The 19,184-nt window shown below is 40.1% G+C and overlaps 1 protein-coding gene across 4 annotated transcripts in view; it reads right to left on the reverse strand.

Moving 5' to 3' along the window:
* The window catches only part of LOC100471213 (ovostatin homolog 2-like), a 92,793-nt gene that overhangs the window by 72,153 nt on the left and 1,456 nt on the right, over positions 1 to 19,184 (reverse strand). The window lies entirely within an intron of this gene.

Raw genomic sequence — 19,184 nt, forward strand, 5'->3', positions numbered from 1 at the left:
TCTAATCAATGGCTTCCAGGTACTTGTCACTTGGGGGAAAGGTCTGACATGAGTGGAGGAGAGCCCGTTTGACCTAGTCCCCCAATCAGTTTCTAGGGCCTCACCCTACAGACCACCAAAATCACACTGTGTGAACCGAGATGGTGGAGATGCCCCCATGGGGTGAGATCAAGAAGCTGACCCAGAAAGCAGAAGTGCTGCACAATGAACAGCACCCCTTTACCTCTGGCAATATGGCTGTTAGTATGATGGCCTTACTGACAGTAGCTGTGAGTATCCCACTCTGTGGCATGGCACCAGCCACCAATTTTACTTATTGGGCCTATGTACCTATAATCCCCCTCTTATCAGGCCAATTGAATGGGATGATGCCATCCCTGTATACATTAATGCATCTAAGTGGATCCCAGGGATAGGAGATCTAGGTGGAGGACAAGAAATTAATACCACATTGGGCATTAATGCGAGACCTATTTGCATTGGCCATTACAGAAATCGCTTAGGACTGTTAAACCAAGGATGGCTGGTGACCTCTTCCGGAGACGTTAATTCCTCCGGAATACAACTTCATTTGATACCTACTGTGGGCTTTGCCTACAATTTTACTGAAGAAAACATTGAAATCCCACTGATACCTAAATGTAAAATGGCCAGATTGTGGTTGGGTGAAGGGATTCAGCCCAATTGGGAGGAACGTAGAGCAAATCATCCCAGTGCATTGATTCCTATGGAGTAGTATGGGACTGGTCCCCTCGGGGGTTTGCAGTCTAATTGCACTGGGAGACAATGCTCCCATCATCGAACCTTACGATAGTATGTACTTAACCATACTTCCATTTACACTATTTCTGATGGTCCCGAAATACGGCGTGGAGATGGATTAGCTGCCCCCCTCCTTTTATTTATGGAAACCTGTGGCGTGGCAGTCCCCTATTAAGATCTGGAATGGGACCTATCCTAAAGATAGAAACTATACTTTAAGCTTTTAGACTGTTAAGCACTATATTCAAGCTTGTGTGTGAGACCCATACGTGTTGGTGGTGGGACTCCTTAAATTGGGTATGTCCCAAAAAGAGCTTTTTTGGACAAATTGCAGGTTATATACCTGCCTAAATTGTTGTATAGATACTGACCAATCCTTACTAGCACGAAGGAGAGTTGGAATATGGATGCCTGTTGACCATCCCTGTCCGTGGGAGAGTTCTCCGGACATGCATGCCTTGTTAGTGGTCCCACATAAGTGGGTCCGATGCTCAAAAAGTTTTATAGGACTCCTTACACGGCCATTCTCGGCATTATTGCCATCACTGCCACAGCTGTGGTGGCAGGAACAGCATTGCACCGAGCAGTACAAAAGACAAGACCTGCACAAGGTGGGCATCACAAGGCCAGCAAGGTATCGAGTCGTCAAACTAGGATCAAAAGGTAAGCGAGCGGCTCTCAGATCTAGAATATACTATGATATATCTGGGGGATGAAATACAAAATATTAAATTACATGTCCCTTCTTTGTGACTGGAATGTTAAAACATTTTGTGTTACTCCCTTTCCTTATGCAACCGAAATTCCTTGGGAGAAAGCTTGAAGATACCTGTTTAATCATTATGGTAACAATTTAACTCTTGATATTAAACCAGCTACAAGCTACCGTTCAGGGCATCACTCATGCCGACTTAACAAAATGTACCAGGCTTAAGCTTGCCAGAAAATATTGGTGGGACACTGTCCCCCTCAAGCCCTTTCCACTGGTTTAATAATAACGGTACCAGCCTTCTAGGAGTGCTACTATTACTTTTATCTCTTTGCAATATGTTTAGTCCTCAGAGGCGAAGAAAAGCCTTCGGAGCCTTCGGACGAGTGATGGAACTCGAAGTTGCAAAGTCTGCCTTCTGCTTCTACAAAAAGAAAAAGGGAAATGGCAGCAGCCCCTGGCTGAGAGCTTATGCTAAGGATATAATAGGAAAACATGTTTGTGACCCCGCGGGCTTTAATGGGAACGTCAGAGCACCAGCAGCTGGGAACGCCCGGCGTGCTCAGGGTGGAATGCTGCCCTTCCTGAAACCCCCTCATAACCAGCGGCCAGGAACGCCTGGTCTGCTACCCGGCCAACGCCGCCCCAACCGAAACCTGATCGCTCTTGACAATAACCTGCGGGGTCCATAGAAACATGTTTAAGAATAGGCCTCACTCGCTTAACGTAACATCATCTGCCGTGACTTTCTCCACGATGTACTAGTACATGCGACAGATCGAGCCTCCCCTTGGTGGTTCGATTGTTTACTACCGCCGATAAATGCGCGAGGTTGCAGCTGCTTGGGCTCTCCGTATGCAGTCGTCTCCTGCACCACGCTTTCCTTCACAGCTAACCTGCCCGCCGCTGCCTCCTGCTGGGCCCCTGGGCGGTGTCGGGGCAGGCTGTTAGAAAATTGCTTAAGGAAAATCTCTTAAGACCATTAAACTAAGGATGGCTGGTGACCTCTCCTGGAGGCGTTAATTCCTCCAAAATGCAACTTCATTTGGTATCTACTGTGGGCTTTGCCTACCATTTTACCGAAGAAAACACTGAAATCCCATGAATACCTAAATGTAAAATGGCCAGAGTGTGGTCGGATGAAGGGGTTTAGCCCAATTGGGAGGAATGTAGACCAAATCAGCCCAGTGCGTTGATTCCTATGGAGTAGTATGGGAGTGGTCCTCTAAGGGGATTGCAGTCTAATATCACTGGGAGACAATGCGCCCATCGAAGCTTACTTCAATGTACTCAATACTCCATTGAAACTATTTTTCAGTGGCCCCATAGTGTGGCATGGGGACAGATTAGCTGCCCTCTCTCCTTTTATGGACTACCGCAAAAGACAAACATGGAAACTTGCTGCAGCACAGGCCCCTATTAAGATCTGGAATGGGACCTATTTAAAGATGGAAAACTACACAAACTTTCGTTGATAAGGGCTATATTCAAGCTTGTGTGAGAGACTCATATGTGTTGGTGGTAGGACCCCTTGATTTGGACATGTCCCAAAAAGCTTTTTTGCACAAATTGCAGGTTATATACCTGCCTAATCGTGATATAAATACCAACCAATCATACTAGCACGAAGGACAGTTGGAATATGGTTACCTGTTGAACATCCCTGTCCACGGGAGACTTCTCCAGACATGATGCCTTGTTAGCTGTCCTATGTAAGAGGGTCAGATGCTCAAAAAGGCTTCTAGGACTCCTTATGGCCGTTTGGCATTATTGCCATCACCACCACAGCTGTGGTGGCAGGGGTGGCCCTACACCAAACAGTGCAAACAAGATTTGGGCAAGATTGGCATCACAATGCCAACAAGGCATGGAGTCAAACTATTGATCAAATAAGTGAACGGCTCTCAGGTCTAGAATATACTATGACACATGTAGATGAAATACAAAATACTAACTTACACATGGCGCTGCCTTTGTGACAGGAATGTCACATTTTGTGTTACTCCATTAACACTGCTTCCGAGATCCCTTGGGACAAAGTTCAAAGGTTCATCTAATCATGGTAACTATTGACATTGAGCAGCTACAGGATACCGTTCAGGTCATCACTCTTGCTGACTTACTAAACGTACCAGGCTTAAGCTTGGCAGAAAATACTGACGCGACACTGTCCCGGTTAAACCCTTTCCAGTGGTTTAAGAGCGGTACTGTGCTACTAGAAGCTTTGCTATTTTTATCTTTGTAATATGCTTAGTCCTCAGATGAGTAAAGCTTCCAAGGAGTGGTGGAACATGAAGTGGCCAAATCTGACTGCCTCTGCAAAAAAGGAATACAGCACCCCCGGCTGAGAGCTTATGCTAAAGATGTATTAGACATGTGTGTGAGCTCCTGGGGCTTCAGCGTGGACGTCAGACCACGAGCAGCTGGGAATACCCAGTCAGCTCAGGGCAGAACTCAGCCCTCCCCGAACCCCCTCAGATAACCAGCAGCAAGGTGGCAAAACCTGGTCCCCTCAGGGTGGATCGCTGCCCCACCCGAAACCTGATTGCTCCTGACGATAGGGGTCCATAGAAACATGTTTAAGAATAGGCTTCACTTGCTTACCTTTACATGATTTACTTTGCATGGCTCTCACGGTGATGTACTGCTATTCACTGAAGACTTCCTGAATTGTTAACTTTGAAGGACTGTGCTCATTTATCCAGGATTGCTACAGACCACGAGACTCCTTTGATTACCCTTTATTGTCTTTGTTTATTGCCAATAGATGCGAGGCTGTAGGGGCTCTGGACGATTGCACTCTTGCGGTCGTCCCCTGCTCCCTCATTTCTTCACAGCTAACCTGTCTCATCTTTCTTTGAATCACTGCTGTTCCGCAGCATATTGTCTTTTAGAATTTTTATGGCTTTTACATCTACATTTTGATCAGTTTGGTAATTATTTAGATGTACAACATCGTGCAACATAAACAAGCACCCATTTACATGATCAAAAATTTTAATATGTTCTAATACCATTCATGCTTGCCTTCTCTCATTCCCACGGCTACTTCTGTGTTTTTGCTTTTTAGAGTTTTCTTGACTCATGTTTCTTTTACCATAACCTTTTTAGAGTCTGCTTATTTCCAGGATAAAAGAAAATCTGTTGTCAGTTTTATTGGAGTTGCATTAAATTAGGGAGAATTGATGCTTTTAGAAAACGTCGGATTTTCCCATCTAAGACATTGCATGTCTGTTCACTCTGCCAAGTCTCCTTTGTTTCCTTCAGGGATATTTTAATAAGTTACTGTTTATTCTGTTAAGTCAGAATAATTTTATTTTTGCTACTACTGAAGTATCTTATATATTTTAAAGAGGTTTTATTTTTCACATGAAGACCATTGATTTCTGAATATTTCTCCAAGTTTTACAGGAATATTTCAAATGATTCCTTTGAGTTTCCAAGTATATGGTAATATAGTTGCAAGTAATGACAGTTTCAGATAATATATTTTTCACTACCACTTAGGTAGGAAAATCTCCAGATTGTAATTGGACAGGAAAAAATTCAGGTTTCAGTGATGCGCATGAATTTGTTCTTTTCTCTCCACTTACTAATTCATCATAAGCTACATGCCTGGCAATGGAAATCCTTTTTAAAAAGCTAGGTTTTGTTTATGCCTGGGAGAGAGGAATGATTTATTCGTTGTAATTAAGATTTGTTAGTATTATCTGAGTAAGGGAGAAAACTTTGTATAAAATTTCTAAAACATGCTTATTTTAGTGGTATCATATATTGAATGGATTCAGTGTTAACAGCTTGCTACATTTCATAAACGCATCAGTGATGAGCAGATATTAGATAGGATTCACTATTGTTTAAACCTATAAATATTTATAAAGTTGATTATGGTTTAAATTATGTTCTTAACACTGAAAAATATATGTAAAATGTCACTAAGTCATAATGATAGTGAAAATAGAGTGTGGGCTGTGGAGCCTGACAGCGTTCAAATCCAGGCTCTGACTTCCAATGGATTGATATTGGACATGCTGAAACCTCTTGGAAACTGATACCCTCATTTGCAAAATAAAATAAAGAAAATAACAGTACCAATCCCTGGAGTTCCTCTGAGGATTAAATGTGTTATTAAAGGTAAAGTGTTATCTTTGTAAAAACTCAATGTTAGGACATGTAAGGGGAGGTAAGACGTGGGGTGTAAGAAAGTAAAAACTCCTTGACCTGGGCTCCACTCTGCTTTTGTAGAAGGTGGTGATTGCGCCATACATAGTCTCTGAGTCCTTCTATGTTTATACACCTACCTCTGAGGTTAGACTAGATGATATTCCAAGAAATAAATAGAATCGATTGTTTCGTAGGAGAGTAAATGGTCATTTGCTTGGTGCCAGGGCAGTGATTCCATTGTCTCCAGAAGGAGGAAGGAGAATCAGTTGCTTGCTGTGACTTGGGCTCCGCCTAATTGGTCTGGAATTGTGCAAAATTAGTACAACAATATTTGATTAATCTAGTCCAATGCAAACACGGGCAGATTTCTTCCTTACCAAACCCATTCAGTGGGACAAAAAAATCTAAGGGTAACTGACCTTGTAGAAAGCCAGGCATTTTCCTTTGTAAACTAAAGACTATAAATAAGAAAGCACTTATTTGGGATTATTCTAAAGTCACAAATGACTAAATCTTTGTTGAAAGCCTCATAAGGATATGAATGGTGTATTCTTTTGTCTACTGACCTGTGATATCTTTGAAGTATTACAAAGAAGTAAAGAGAGAAGCTACTAATCTATTTCCTACATCCAACAAAAGAAATGGAGCATTTTTTAAATTGTAAAATCCTTATTTTTCTAGATAGCCCTGACCACGAATAAATGTATTTTTCTTTTTAATCATGGCCTAGTTTTGAAATAACACAATTATACAAGTTAATCCTTTGTAGAGCAAAACTGGTGATGGTCCAGCCAGGAAAGTCACTTAGTATGACCTGCGAATACTTTTTCAAAGTTTTATCCCATTGCATCAATAAAATTGAGAATATCACTTAATGATTTCACATCTCTCACGAACTTTCAAATACATTTGAATCCATTTTCCCTCAATTCCTTTTTTTTTTTAATGTCAGAAGATTAAATGTCCGTCCTTCATTTAAGGTAAATTCTTCCTCCACCTGTATTTTAAATCCCATTCTATCCATGTCTTTGAAATCTTTCTTCTTAAACAATTGGTCCATGGCTAAAACAAGCTAATATTTTGAACCAACTAGTTTTTGCCTCATTGTCTCTATAAGAATACAGTCTTGATAATGCCTTTGAAATATGCAATTGAACAAAAAATGTTACTAAAAATAGATGAAAATACTTGCTCTTTGAATACTTAAGTCAAATCGCATTCACTTTCCTCTGTATTACCATATCTAGGACTATGGACTTTAGTCTACTTACGAATATTATCAAGAATAACCCTGAGGCTTGAGGTGCCTGGCAGGCCTTGTGTGGAGCCAGTGTAACTGATGGAGGTCAAAGACTAAACAAAGGTGGTTTCTTTAAAGATGCGGAGAACTGACACTTTCACCTTATAACTTTAGAATAATGCAGATTTTCTAGTTATAACTTGCCTTTTTCAAGCCCTAATTTGCAATAAAAAAGTTTGAGCTCAACAAAAGTCTGCAACAAAAGCAATTGTGTTTTCAAAAACTGTTTGCCCCACTTAAGATCTGGTGGACTTTTTTCAGTTACTCAAATAGAAAGGTCTTTTTCTCATGCTGTGCTCTATAATGAAGATGGTTTTCATCCATTTAGAGTTTGGATGTGAGACAGGAATCCATCAAAATTCTAGAGGAGAGCATAGGCAGGAACCTCTACGACATCAGCCACAGCAACCTTTTTCATGATACATCTCCAAAGGCAAGGGAAACAAAAGATAAAATGAACTTGTGGGACTTCATCAAGATAAAAAGCTTCTGCACAGCCAAGGAAACAGTCCAAAAAACTAAGAGGCAGCCCATGGATTGGGAGAATATATTTGCAAATGATACTACAGATAAAAGACCGGTATCCAAGATCTACAAAGAACTTCTCAAACTCAATACGCGAGAAACAAATCATAAAATGGGCAGAAGATATGAACAGACACTTTTCCAATGAAGACATTAAATGGCTGACACATGAAAAAACGTTCAAAATCATTAGCCATCAGGGAAATTCAAATCAAAACCACACTAAGATACCACCCTACGCCAGTTAGAATGGCAAAAATTGACAAGGCAAGAAACGATTGCTGGAGAGGATGTGGAGAAAGGGGATCCCTCCTACATTGTTGGTGGGAATGCAAGTTGGTACAGCCACTCTGGAAAACAGTGTGGAGGTCCCTTAAAAAGTTAAAAATTGAGCTACCCTATGACCCAGCCATCGCACTACTGGGTATTTATCCCGAAGATACAGACGTAGTGAAGAGAAGGGCCATATGCACCCCAATGTTCATAGCAGCTTTGTCCACAATAGCTAAATCGGGGAAAGAGCCGAGATGCCCTTCAACAGATGACTGGATTAAGAAGTTGTGGTCCATATATACAATGGAATTACTCAGCTATCAAAAAGAACGAGTTCTCAACATTTGCTGTAACATGGACGGCACTGGAGGAGATAATGCTAAGTGAAATAAGCAGAGAAAGACAATTATATTATTTCTCTCATCTATGGAACATAAGAACTAGGAAGATTGGTAGGGGAAGAAAGGGATAAAGAAAAGGGGGGTAATCAGAAGGGGGAATGAAACATGAGAGACTATGGACTANTGCAAGTTGGTACAGCCACTCTGGAAAACAGTGTGGAGGTCCCTTAAAAAGTTAAAAATTGAGCTACCCTATGACCCAGCCATCGCACTACTGGGTATTTATCCCGAAGATACAGACGTAGTGAAGAGAAGGGCCATATGCACCCCAATGTTCATAGCAGCTTTGTCCACAATAGCTAAATCGGGGAAAGAGCCGAGATGCCCTTCAACAGATGACTGGATTAAGAAGTTGTGGTCCATATATACAATGGAATTACTCAGCTATCAAAAAGAACGAGTTCTCAACATTTGCTGTAACATGGACGGCACTGGAGGAGATAATGCTAAGTGAAATAAGCAGAGAAAGACAATTATATTATTTCTCTCATCTATGGAACATAAGAACTAGGAAGATTGGTAGGGGAAGAAAGGGATAAAGAAAAGGGGGGTAATCAGAAGGGAATGAAGCATGAGAGTCTATGGACTATGTGAAACAAACTGAGCTTCAGAGGGCAGGGGGGTGGGGGAATGGGATAGGCTGGTGATGGGTGGTGGGGAGGGCACGTATTGCATGGTGCACTGGGTGTTATACGCAACTAATGAAGCATCNCAACTAATGAATCATCGAACTTTACATCAAAAACCAGGGATGTACTGTATGGTCACTAGCATAATAAAAAAATAATAAAAAAAAACCTTGAAAATCAACTTTAGTTCCCACCGGGGAAAAAAAAAGATGGTTTTATCTTTCATTTCTTGGAAAACCTCTATAGTAGACCACAGGTATAAGATAATGGGAAATCTTCAAACCTGCATAATCCCATCACTTTTTTTTAACCCATGGCACCGCTTATGATTTCTCCTTCCTATTGTATTGCATTTGAAATTGGTGATTCAAAGTTTGCTCTCTTCTACTTAAATGCGACCTTAATGAGGGCAGAGACTAAAAAGCTGTGTCGTCTTGTATTTTCAGTGTCTTGAACTGAAACTTGTAATATATGATAATTGCTCAATAAATATTTTTTAATGAATTATGTTATATATTATGGTAGAACATCATTCAAGTAATGATTGCGAGTCTGATTTTTTTACAAATAATTCAGCTTCTTTGAGGATAGGTTTTAGGGAACCAAAAATGGCAGCAGGTAGACCACTAAGGATGTTATTGGAGAGATACAAAGAGAGGTAATGTAGCTTTGTGCTGGAGGGTAGTTGGGAAGATGGAGAAGAGAGGAGAATTTGGAATATGCATGAGAGGGAAGGAACCTGAACTTGCTGTGAAGGATAAAAGAACATGAGGAATAAAGAATGAATCATTTATTTTAGCTAGTGCTACTGAATGATTACTTAAAACTAATTTCTGAAGTGGAATATGAGAGAAGAGTTCTACTTTACACATGTTGTGTATAAAATAGGAACACAGTTATATTTATCTTAAGGCTATAAAAATTAGTTTTGTATACTTCTATAGTAAGCAGATTCCCTGGAAGTTTCTCTCAAAAATTTTTGATATGTCATCAAAAGGGACTTAAAAAAAAAATCCAAACTCATAATTTTCTTTTGAGTTTTAATATATTTTCATAATATATTGGATGTAAAATATAAGTCCATTATTTTAGGTCAATATTTTACTGAAAAAAAGTACTTTTTGGCAGAGTTTGTTAGGGTTTAAGAACACTAATAACTTTAAATCTCAGTGAACTATGTACCATGCTTTGGCCATAAGAATTTTTACCTCCCATATTCTAAGATTATATTAAATTAAAAAATACTGTAGAGTATCAGATACGTTCCATGGACTGACCCAAAGAAGCACAAAAATGAATACATGATCCCAGCTCATGTTGGCTTGAAAATATGAGCCATTGAGATCTTTATTACTGTAATTATAGAATTTTCTTGTGTTTCTGTTGCAATTCCCATTATATAACTGAAGTACAGACCTCTAAACACAATTTTGGCTTAATAAATCAATTTGAGTGACAATTTCCCCATATATTCAATTCTATGTGTTCTCTAGCCCAAGTCAACAAGATGAGTTACATCTAGGGAGGCTCAATCCTATCCTAAGTATCTAAATGAAGAACATGAAGGATTTAGGCCAAAGGTTCATTCTGTTGGGTTTATTTTTTGATGTACCTATAAGACTGTCAGTGCCCCCAATTCAGTGGAATTCTTAAGTGTATTAATGAAAAATTGTATTAAGTGTATTAATGAAAAAGTGTATTAATGTAAAATTTAGTTGTTTTAGAACAACTAAATCAGAAAAGCTCACAGTCCCAGGGGTGGAAAACAAGCATTTTATAGTAGTCACTGCCATATCCACATCTTGGCTCCCAGAGTCGTATATTCCATTTTTGGCAGAAAGAAGAACACGCCCTTCAATATAACTCATTCCTAAATCACATTGCAACAGTGTCCCAATGGGTCTTGTTTTAAATCTAAACTCATCTTGCAACACATTTGTCAGGGCTCATAACATGGTGCAAATCTCTACCTCGGGTCATTTGGTGGATTTTTCATAGACTTTGGTAATTTTCCAACATATGTGTCTCACTTCCAAGAAAGAAGTTAGAAAATTCCATTCCTAGATTACCTTGAAGTCAGCGTACAGGTAAGTAATGTGAATTTAACCAATCACATGCACTGTTATGAGACTTGGAGTCAGAAATGAGTGAAATGAGGGGCGCTTGGGTGGCTCAGTCGTTAAGTGTCTGCCTTCAGCTCAGGGCGTGATCCTGGCGTTCTGGGATCGAGCCCCACGTCAGGCTCCTCTGCTGGGAGCCTGCTTTCCTCTCCCACTCCCCCTGCTTGTGTTTCCTCTCTCACTGGCTGTCTCTCTGTCAAATAAATAAATAAAATCTTAAAAAAAAAGAAGAAATGAGTGAAATGAGGAGGCAGTGGGGGAAACTGAGTTGAGTGGCAACTTCTAGTTCACGGAGGGTAAGATAAGAACTTTTTCACACCTAGTCCGATGTGCTTATTTCACAGATCAGTGAGCCAAATGTGGGGCCTCTAATCATTATTAGGCATATCAATTATAACCACATCTGGAAACTGGATTAATAATCAGGAGATGGATCTGTGCTCTGTTAGGCCTGCCAAGATGGGGCTGCCTATCTTTGGGAAAGTTAGGAAGAAGATCATAGGTAGCGGTTGTCTACTCTAAACGAAGTAGAAACTAATGAAAATCATGTAACTATTGATAGGTAAAAATTCAGCAGTTCTATCACACTCTGATGAAAAAGCTAATTAAATAATCTCCTGTTTCCCATTAATGAACTGCCCATCCAGAGAAAGCACTTGGGGACCACATTTACCCTACTGTGGTATAATACGGGGCTGACTACTTCTAAGAAAATTAAAGAAAAGGAATGACAAGCCTGGAACTTAATAAATCAACTTTTCTCATCTGGCCATCTGTAACAGAAGTCAGCCCCAAATCCCTAATGGAAGTAATGAATTAACTTCTCTCCTATGCATTCAAAATGGTACTTTGTATGCGCCATCCTTGAAAATATTGATAATACAGGTATTATTAATACTCTCCATGGGACTTCTTTCTCTCATAGAACCCAGTTGAGAAAGGGTGTTCTAAAGTCTTGGCTCAGGATAAGCACTGAGGATGGATGTCACCAAGATGGAAAACAGGAGGTTCCTGAATTTCCTCCTCCTATGGATATGCCAAATATACAGCTATACAGTGGATTGATTCTGTCTGAGAGAAATCCGGAAAGTAGTGAGCGACTCCTACCTATAATATAGAGAATAATCAACGTGGTTGAATATGGTAATTAATCTAAATGACTAAACATTTTTGGTTCAATGCTTACAGAGAAACATGAATTTGTATATGAGATAATATGATTTATCTGCTCATTAAGGACATTTTTGCACTTTATTAAGATGACAATTTCAATATAATATGATATTGTCCTATATTATCAATGTAACATTTTTTTTAAGATTTTATTTATTTGACAGAGAGAGACCACAAGCAGGGGGAGGGGGAGGGGCAGAGGGAGAGGGAGAAGCAGGCTCCCTGCTGAGCAGGGATCCTGATGGGGGGCTCAATCCCAGAACCCTGAGATCATGACCCTGAGCCAAAAGTAGATGCTTAACTGACTGAGTCACCCAGGTGCTCCAACGTAACATTGTCATATTGCAATATAATACAGAGAGTGTCCTATTTAACGTTCTGTGTTAATTATATTTTAAGTTAAATTTACTTTAATTTTTAGTAAATTTATCTTCCATTTGTATATTTATACACACACACATATATATTTATATGTATAAATGCATACATAGAAATGTGTTAATAAATCCTTTATTGCAAATTTTCACATAAATTTTATACATGAGCAAAATTAGAATTTTTTTCTTTTTCTGTGAAATGACTATTTTCTGTGCCCACATAACAAATGCTCTTTTTGTTTACCGGTCTATTCTGCTAAACTTGATCTTGATGTATTTTAATAAAATTCCTTTTTTTAATATTAAATGTTCTTATTCATCCATGCTTAACAGATAGAGTATTCTATGTATAATAAATAAAGTATTCTATTTATCTCTTTTTTCCTTTGGCAATAGTTAATTTTGTCTTTCTCAAATTTAGGTCCCAAAATAGGAATTATAGAACTGTTGAGATATCTTTTTATGTATAATCAATTTTTGGGTCCCGGAATGGCCCCCAGGTATCACATTTATTCCTTTATTTTATTCAAAGAAGTAGGGTAGGAATAATAAAAATAATCAAGTTTGTTTAACAGCCTCGAACCTTGATTATTTCACACTACTGTGAGAATACTTTGTTTACCGAACTTGAAAGAACTGATAAATCTAGGAGAAAATACATCTTAGATTTATTAATTATAAGCTAAGTAATATATTGTGAATGTGTTCCAATGATTGTAAATAAGGATTACAAAAAAAAGAAGCTTGAAAAAAGGACACTCATGTTTAAGAACAAAGACTGGTATAATAATTATCTACAAAAAGCTGCTGTTTCTACGATCCTAGTTTTAAGTACTCCTGTTAATTGAAAGCACCTGGAGTTAATATTAAAGTCCTCATATTTGACTCTTGTTAACGTAGCAATCCACCACTGTAACATGCGGAACCCAGGAGGGCTCCTGCCTCTACTTAACAAAACTCCTCAGTGGTTTAATCTCTGCTAGAAAACGTTCTATGTTGGGGGCGCCTGGGTGGCTCAGTCATTCAGCGTCTGCCTTCAGTTCAGGGCCTGATCCCAGGGTCCTGGGAGCGAGCCCCACATCGGGCTCCCTACCCTGCTGGGAGCCTGCTTCTTCCTCTTCCACTCCCCCTGCTTGTGTTCCCTCTTTCGCTGGCGCTCTCTCTCTGACAAATAAAAAAATAAAATCTAAAAAAAAAAAAAAGAAAATGTTCTATGCTTTACAGAGGCCTTTTGTAATTTCCTTGGATAATCCTGATTTAATTTTATTTTACAGTGGTTTACACTTAAAAGCAAAAACTTGAAATTATCAAGCAGGCTATCCAATTACAGATTTATATTCAATCTTGGAACATGAACGACTTCCTGAATTTAAATTAATCCACATGACTGAGTTAGTTATTCTCCTCTGGGCCTTCCCGGTTAAAAAAAAGATAAAGATCAACCTTTAAACAAATAATGATCATGTTCTAGTATGCCTGGTCATTATTTGTTTATTTTAAGGACTACCTTTCACTGAGAATGTTATTAAATACCTTTGTAAGGCCTTACTTTTTACTTAAAAATTATTGTTCCTATCCTCAACCTTCAGTGAAAGTAGGAGAACAAATGGAACTAAAAAACCAAAAAGTGGCAAAGCTTTCAGAGACTCTAGAACTTCCATGGCCTAAGGAATTGTCATAAGCCTTGATGATACATAGGATAGACTCTCCCTTATAAATGAATAACAGGCTGCCCCATACATGAGGGTACTTCCCTATGGTGAGCAGGTAAACTAGATTCAACCAGTCTTATTAAATACATACAGTTTTTCTAAAATAATCACTCAACACATCCCTTCATAGCATGAACATTGAAATTTAGTCCCCTCAAAGGAACACTATAAAAAATCCATCCCTGTCTTTTGAAGGAAAGGATCTAACCTGGTACCATAACAACTAGTATTGCAGTAAAACTCCAAAATGTTGGTCCTTGGATCCACGTTTCCCACTTAAAAAGACAGACAGCATCTTCTCTTGATCCCGGGTATCATCTTGTTCTGATCACTGGTATCCACTTCACTGGGGTCTTTAAATTGTAGGTTCTTTTTTTATCTTTTTAAAAGATTTTATTTATTTATTTGACAGAGAGAGAAAGCCAGCGAGAGAGGGAACTTGTACAAGCAGGGGGAGTGGGAGAGGAAGATGCAGGCTCCTAGCAGAGGAGCCTGATGTGGGGCTCAATCCCAGAACGCTGGGATCACACTCTGAGCCTAAGGCAGACGCTTAAAGCCTGCGCCACCCAGGTGCCCCTAAATTGTAGACTCTTTTTTTTTTTTTAAGATTATTTATTTATTTATTTGACAGAGATAGAGATAGCCAGCGAGAGAGGAAACACAAGCAGGGGGAGTGGGAGAGGAAGAAGCAGGCTCATAGCAGGAGGAGCCTGATGTGGGGCTCGATCCCATAACGCCAGGATCACGCCCTGAGCTGAAGACAGACGCTTAACCGCTGTGCCACCCAGGCGCCCCTAAATTGTAGATTCTTAAGTGTACTCTAAAAAGAGACATCCACAGGAAGTAGAAAACTTCCACACAAGATGATAGAAAAAAATAATTTCTTGATTCCTGGCCATCCTATTTCAGTTTTCTCTTCTCTAATCTTGCCTGCTATTATATTTTAACACCCCCTATTGACTGACTGATTTCCCAACAAGCTGCCCGAGGGAGACTTCCTCCATCTTTTTACTGTTGACACACTGTGGCCTTCTGTCACTCAAGGGAAAACAAGCTTTTATAAATTTTCTGACCATAGCTACCACTTTGGATGAACTATTTGGCAGGTCTGTCATCCCCAATCTGTTCCTGCTGTCAAGCATCCAATAGCTGCTTCTTTAAAATAAGCATCTCAACAGGGGTGACATCACCTCTGAGAGAGCACAAATAAGTTCTTACAGTTTGAAAATGTCTTACTTTCTTATGTATAAGCATGGTTATATATACAATGTATAAACAGGTATATAGCGTATCTAAATCTATGGTATAAAATTTCTTGGGTATGACAATTAGAAACAAAATGCCCAAAAGGGCTCCTTAGAGGGACAAAATTGAAAAAAAGATTGAGAAACATTGTGAAAAGATTTCAAAAGGTAGATTTTCTTTTGCAGGTCTTGTCTGGCACTTAAATTGCCCTTACATTGTTAATTGTAATCTTTAATCTTGTAAAAATTGGGCCTCGAATTCCCCATTCCCCCAACGGAATGCTTCTATTGAGGTCATTGTATTCTTAGCAGCTAAATCCAGCCCACTGGAAGTATACTAATTTCAGAACTATCATTAGTAAAATAGTGTCTCTTCTGTTTTCTCAGAGATACTCCAGAAATGATTTAACTTTGCTCAGAAAATGTGACTGTCTTAAGGGACCAATTAAGGGTTGATTCACTCCTGTTAGAACGAGTGATTTTTTTTAAAGATTTTATTTATTTATTTGACAGAGATAGAGACAGCCAGCGAGAGAGGGAACACAAGCAGGGGGAGTGGGAGAGGAAGAGGCAGGCTCATAGTGGAAGAGCCTGATGTGGGGCTCGATCCCATAACGCCAGGATCACGCCCTGAGCCCAAGGCAGATGCTTAACCACTGTGCCACCCAGGCGCCCCAGAATGAATGATATTTTTATTACCAATGGGGACTGTACCCATCTAAGGGCTACCACTGCTCACACAGACACCACTTCTGCTGTTAAAACTCACCAAAGGGCGCCTGGGTGGCTCAGTTGTTTGGGCATCTGCCTTCGGCTCAGGTCATGATCCCAGAGTTCTGGGNCAGAATGAATGATATTTTTATTACCAATGGGGACTGTGCCCATCTAAGGGCTACCACTGCTCACACAGACACCACTTCTGCTGTTAAAACTCAACAAAGGGCGCCTGGGTGGCTCAGTTGTTTGGGCATCTGCCTTCGGCTCAGGTCATGATCCCAGAGTTCTGGGATCGAGCCCCACATCAGGCTCCTTGCTCAGTGGGGAGCCTGCTTTTCCCTCTGCCTGCCACTCCCCCTTCTTGACCTTTCTTTCTCTCTGTCAAATAAAGAAATAAAGTCTTAAAAAACAAAAAACAAAAAAACGACTCAACAAACCATTTTAAATTCACAACCAAATTAACATGGCCTATGATTTCCTCTTAAGGAACTCCCAAGGGTGGTGTTTGTGCCATAGCAAATCTTCCTTCTGTACCTCATAAATACAGGCAAGTAAACAGCCCATGACTAAGCTAACAGAAAAAGCCACCTGGGTCTCTGAAACTGACTGAGAAGGATATTGAGACATGTTTTAACGGTCTGGGTTTAGTTATCTAGGTTCCTGCTTTGTTATCTATTTCAACGACTAACACAGTTTTGCTGTTGGCAGATGTCTCTGTTGGCAGTTGACTGCATTTTATCCAGTGTCATAGATGCCACCGCACATCCATTTTTACATCACACGATTCCACAACTTATAACAGCTGCGTGAAGGAGTAACTCTCATCTGACTGCAAACAACATTCTCCAGAAAATCTCCCAATTTTGGAGAACTTCAGCAATGGTGAAGGCCTAGGTATCACAGATTAGTGTCCTGTGGCTTGAATTCATCTGCCTTTAACCAAAAGCAGGGGATTAAGATAGAAAAAAAGCATCCCTGACGGCTCTTAGCTGGTGTTCCTGATGAACATAGTAATTTTGAGAATACAAATATTACCCGAGATCGCTCTGGGATCGTGTCGAAGTGAGACACAAGCAAGGCCACTCCTACTCATAGAAAGCACAGACATAAATCAGAACCTTGCACAAACTACAAACCTCATCAAATATCTCCTTCTCTCAGAGACATAGGTGACTCCAGCTTCTTTCTCAATTATAGCTCAAGTCTTGCTGTGTTCTTCCTGCATCCTATATTAAAACTACTGAGAAACCTTCAGCAATTAAACAGGGTTATACAAGTGAAAGGAATCTCCAAATAGCATAACTGGACAAAGTTTTGATAAGACAAAAGGTCTGTGTCCACGGGAGAAAGAAAGCAAGGCAAATAGCAGCAGGTCCTAAATATCCCTGTACACCATCTAGGGTCCTCTTCCTCTCACACAGAACATGCCTTGTCTCTCTGGAACAGGAACTACCATGACGTGCATATGATATCTTGGTCTCAGGGGAATCAAGGGACAAGTCTCTTGAGAGGTCTTTTATCGCCCACTGGTCACATAGACAAAACTGCCTCTGAAACCAGGTTAACCGGTACAGAACATCAATCTCTACATTTTCAGTGAGAAATGGAGTCGAGCTGATAGAGGGCACATGCATGTGCTTTTTGGCATGTTAACCCTCACATAATAAATCATTAACTAGTGCATTTATCCAGGCACCTCTGGAGACAATGCTAAAGCTACCACAAAACAGCTGCAAGTTAGCCCTAAACCTCTACAATACTCAATAATCAAATTGCCGTAGTTTCTGAAATCCAGAACAAGACCATGCTTGGACCCTCCCCTCAACCACCTGGCATAAGGCCAAATCCTATAACAAGCCCTTCCTACTCTCCTACTAAAATATTCCACCGTGAAAGATAAAGTTGACTTACAGTTGAACTGGACAGGAAAAGCTATAGCCTTATCTCTGGGGACTGTTGGTCGTCTGTCTTTGACTCTTGGCAAACATAAGCGCAGTGGGATTTATGATGCGCCATTTAAACTTCAAAACTCCCATGGTGACCCCTAGGGCTAGTTTGTTGATGGTTTTCAACTGGCCACAACCAATTAGGCAGCCTGACAATAATGTGGCCAATGGGGAATAAAAACCCAGATGGGAACTTCTGTCCTGAGCTTTCCCAGAACTACAGTTCCTTGCATAGACACTGATAGTTCAGTTTGGAAATAGAATGCAAACTATACGTGAATAAGAACGCTGGGTGACTGTGCCTGGAAGTCTCCAGGATCCCGAATGTTTGCCTACATACTCTTTCTCTGGCTGCACTGTGTCTCTTCCTTTTAGGTAACGGGCTTATATGCATATCCTCTGTGGAGTCTTGGCATTGCTCAAATACCCAAACTGTCAAAAACGTTGCACCCGTGGGTTCCTATGGTGTGGGTATCCTCTGCTATAGCACACAATCAACCCAGCTTTAACTCAGATTTGTCCTTGTCTTAAGCTGGCAGACATTGATGCGGGAAATCAAGGTAAAAGTCTTGCCACTAAGGTAGACAGACATAGTTTGTATCAGTGGGAAACAAAGATCTATACTACATTTTACTTTTTTTTTTTAAGATTGATTTATTTTTTTGAGAGAGAGAGAGAACAAACATATGAGCACAGGGCAGAGGGAAAGGGACAGAGAGTCTCAAGCGGACTCTATGCTGAGCGTGGAGCCTGTGATGGGGCTCGATCTTGTGACCTATGATTGAGACCTAAGCCAAAACGAAGAATCAGGGCTTAACCTACCGCATCACCCAGGTGCCCCTACGTTTTACTTTTTGAACAAAACATTTGGAGAGGAAACAGATGAAACCATAGTATATGGCTATGTTTAGAAGAGTATGGTAATATATTATAGTACGTATAAAAGAAGCCTAGAAAAATGTTTGGGGTTGGGGCTAAGGAGAACTGAATTGCTCTGCATTAAAAAAAAAAAAAAAAGACTTTAAATTTTTTTTTTCTTTCTTTCTTCCTGAAGGACAGTGAATTGGACAGCTGGAAATGGTGCCGCAATCTAGCTAGCTACGGAGTAGGATTGAAGTATAAACGTAGCCAA

The sequence above is a fragment of the Ailuropoda melanoleuca genome, chromosome 16, assembly GCF_002007445.2.
Source record: "Ailuropoda melanoleuca isolate Jingjing chromosome 16, ASM200744v2, whole genome shotgun sequence".
NCBI classification, from domain to species: Eukaryota; Metazoa; Chordata; class Mammalia; order Carnivora; family Ursidae; genus Ailuropoda; species Ailuropoda melanoleuca.